We start from the raw sequence: 4450 nt of genomic DNA, 5'->3' as shown, positions 1-4450 counted from the left end.
ATCTCTGTTTTTACTGAAGCCATTTACTCTAGAGCACTGTGTACTCCCTTGCACAATCTAGTGGGATCATTTATCTCTGTTTCTACTGAAGCCACTTACTTTAGAGCACTGTGCACTCCTTTGCACAATGAGGTTGAGCAAAGAATTAGAAATTCATTAAACTGTGCTGCTAGGGTGGTACATACCACCAGGGAACTGTGTGGTTACAATGCTCTCGCTTCCTAGGTCTGTATAGTTCCTAGACCTGGCGGTGGAGTGCTAAGGTCTCTCAGCTGGTACAAACACCTGAGCTGTGTTACTCCCTTAGGGAGATACAGGGCCTTTCACTCTCGCAGCTGTGGAGGCTGACGAACGGGTATCCCCTGTCTACACTTCCATTCTCTTTCAGAGCCGTGTAAAACGGCCATTGCTACAACCTTGAAGCTTGCTGGCAGTTTACATTCAGCTGAGCTAGAGCTTGGTGTGTAAATACCCGATAGAAGACCTACCTCTCTGGAGTGCTTGTAGCTGGATAGCTACAAGTGCAAGTAGTAGAACGTCTAGCAGTGGATCAGGATTTTTTTTTCCTCATACTGCTGTGAGACTTTTAAAAAAGCATGTTTATAGCATAACAATAGACGATACTGTGCTTATAAAACTATCTGTGAGCACAGAAGTTAAATAGGCCATTACAGTGCCAGTGCATACTATCTACAGCTAACCCACTGCTTAATGACGATACCCCTTTAATAGTGACTCCACATAAAGTAATGCTGTAACTGGGGAAGATGTCTTTTATAGCCACCAGGAGAACTCCATTACGGCTATTGTAGTATATGCTACAACAAATCCAAGTAGAAAACAGGTAAAAAAACGAAAGGCAAGGAAGCAGTTTAGAAGACACAAACACGGGCTTTAATACAAATAGTTCGTAAGCGCTTTCGGTCAAGCCACTTGCTCAACCTTCATCAGACAAAATAACATTGTTTGATATACAGCTTAAATACCAAAATGCTTAAAGCCATAATTAAATAATTGTATAATTCAACAATTGATTAGTAGAACAAACAATGAAATTTAAAGGGGACTAGCTGACAAATAAAAACTTATTAGATACTAAAAATCACATCACCTCTAAATAAGGATAATTTTAACATACAGTACATGAATACTTTCACTACTAAATTATTATATACGTTTTAATAAGAAATAAATTATTTATTGTAGTATATGCTACTTACGAGGGGGATCGAGTGGCTCTCATTGTGTGGATTGTATTGCTAGTCTAGATGTTTAGAGTGCTACATTGCGGAATGTATTGCTAGTCTATGTGTTTAGAGTGTTATATTACATTAGATAGTTAGTTTAGATTCCTAGAGTCTGAATTCACTTATGCGTAGCCAATACTGAAGTTAACATATGTTATACAGCAACGTTTGGTTCATACTGTTTTATATCACACTACGTGTAGGGAAAACAGTGTATTAAAAAGTGCTATTACTCATTAATTCATATACACAACAAGAATCAAAAATTAATGATATAACTGGGGAATATGCTTTATGTCCCAGTCATGCAAAACAGTATGACAGTAATTTTAATCAAATTGATAACTTATCATCTATGCAATGTGATAATATGAATGAATATATTGCATTAGATCTGTACTCACAGGATGGTTTTGATGTAACAAGTGCATAGAGACAGACGGTATATGTGGTAATGAAAACAATGCTATTACTAATCATATGCAAATCAACAATAATGTAAATGAACAGAATTATGTTGTATATGTGAATGAACAAGTAGATAATAATGTAATCGATGAAAAACCATTTATAAATATTCATCAAAGTGAAATGCAGCAAGAAATAACTAAAGTTCATCAGGAAGATCAAACTTTATTGAATTTAACTACATATGACTACCCTGACTTGACACATTATTTAGCCAATGAAATGAATGATCAATTGGTTAACATGGCAGAAGCTATAATTAACAATGGTGAGAATATTAATAATAAAACTTATGAAAATAATGAAATTTTGGAAAATTATGAAAATAACATTCCCATTAATTTCCATATTGACTTTAATGTGGACAATTACCTGGATAAGGTTAATCAGTGTATATCAACTAATAATTTTGAACCAATTGATAAAGAATTTTTAAGTAATCCTAATATAATAACCAACACCTATGGAGATTATAAAATATTTAACTATTCTAAACATGAATTGAACAGTGAACATGCTAACCTTTTTTCGCGAGGATTTAATTTTGTACCTTGTCGAAAGGGGAGATTAGTTGGTTCAATTATTGATTTAAAATTGTTCAGTAGAAAATTAAATTTAAAAATATTCTTTGATGGTAATATACACGATAATAGGAATGATATATGTCATGATTTGACTAAACCTAGTGTTTTCAATCCACTTATGAATGATAAAATAGCTATATTTGAAAAACGGGTTGAATTGGACATTAGGGAATTTTTTAAACAATATCGTACACCTATACATAGTAATATGACTGAAAATGAGGAAGAAATATTGAAATATATATTAAACATTAAAGACATCAGGATAATGAGGCCTGATAAAGGTAGTGGTGTTGTTATAACTGACAAAGGGGATTACGTTTCCTACATGACTGCCATGTTAATGAGTAAATCTTATTCAGAAATAAGCTTAAATTAAATTAACATAGCCCATAAAAGAATTGATAATTCATTGGAAGATATGTTAATGCAAGGTGAAATAATGGAAGATGAATATGAATATCTGAAAAATGATTTCCCGGTTATTAGTGGAATATTTGGCATACCAAAGATTCACAAAGGTCTTAATAATTTACAATTCAGACCAATAGTGGACGGAAAGAGAAACAAAACATGTTTCATTAGTCAATATCTGGACCATCATTTTAAACAAAGTATTGCCAGATTTCCATATATAACCAGGGATTCTTGGGACTTCCTTAAAATGTTGAACCAATTTAAGATGAATGATTGAGACATACTGGTAACAATAGATGTATGCAATCTCTTTACTTCAATACCACATGATATAGGATTGATCTGGCTAGAAGAACAGCTTTTTGAATCTAAAGTATTTGACCAGACAAAAATCAACACCTTGATTAGCCTTATGGAAATTGTACTTCATAATAATTTTTTGTACTATGAAGGGAATTATTACAAACAAACTGACGGAGTTGCAATGGGGGCAGCATGTGCCCCCATGTATGCAAACTTAATAATGACATATTGGGAGTATAATTATATTTTCAATAGCCCATTTCAACAACACATCAAAATATATTCCAGATTTTTGGACGATATTTTTATAGTATGGGATAATGATGAAATAGCATTAAAAATTTTTCTTGAATATATAAACCACAACGTTCGATTTTTGAAATTTACACACCATATTGGTCATGAAAATATATCGTATTTGGATGTGCAGTTAACATATGATAAGAACAGAGGACAGCTTAAATCACATATTCATAGAAAATCGACTTTTTCAAATTCTTATCTCCACTATGACAGTTGGCACCCTGACCACCAGAAAAAGGGAGTAGTAAAAGGTCAGATGGTCAGGGCGGCCAGAATGATTAGTGAAGAAGGGGATTTTATCGAAGAGTTGGAATTTATGGAAAATATGTTTTTAAATAGGGGTTACCCAAAAACTTTATGTGAAACAATCAAACAAGAAGTTAAAAATAAGAGACATGTAGGAGTATATCAAGCCATACTCAGTTATGGCTATAATAAAGAAATAAGTAAAATGAATAACGAAAACAAAGATCAGATACCCCTATACATTTCTGTATATGATGACTCTTCTCAAACTATAAAGAATATCGTTAAAAGAAATTGGGGCTTATTTATTAATGATAACATCATGGCACAAATATTTCAAGGACCTATTAAGTTTGTATCCAAAAAGGATACATCCTTCAAAGAATACTTTGAGAACAACATGGAAGTACAGAAATATAAAACTAATAGACCCATAGGCAATTTCAAATGTGGAAGATGTACAACATGTAAGTATATTAATGACACAAAGGATAAATTTAAGATAAACCTGTATAACATTAAAATCAAAGGGCATTTTAACTGTCATACCTCAAATGTTATATATGTTGCACTTTGTCAACATTGCAAAGCATTTTATATAGGTAAGACTAGTAGAAAATTTAGGAGTAGAATTAAAGAACATCTTTTGGACATCAAGCATATGAAAACCACGAATGCCCTAGTAAGACATATCCAATTACACGCAAACCACAGGTTTAAATTCTGTATCATTGATTATATACCAAATGATGCACAAGGAAGATATACAAAATATGATTTGGATGTACAGGAATTAAGATGGCAGATTCTATTGAATGCCCACAATTGGCCGGGGTTGAATGAATACTGTACAATTAAACCTATTCTTATAAAGAATCATAT

Source organism: Protopterus annectens, chromosome 5.part1, assembly GCF_019279795.1.
Source record: "Protopterus annectens isolate FY-2018-M chromosome 5.part1, PAN1.0, whole genome shotgun sequence".
NCBI classification, from domain to species: domain Eukaryota; kingdom Metazoa; phylum Chordata; order Ceratodontiformes; family Protopteridae; genus Protopterus; species Protopterus annectens.
This window is presented reverse-complemented; position numbering follows the sequence as displayed.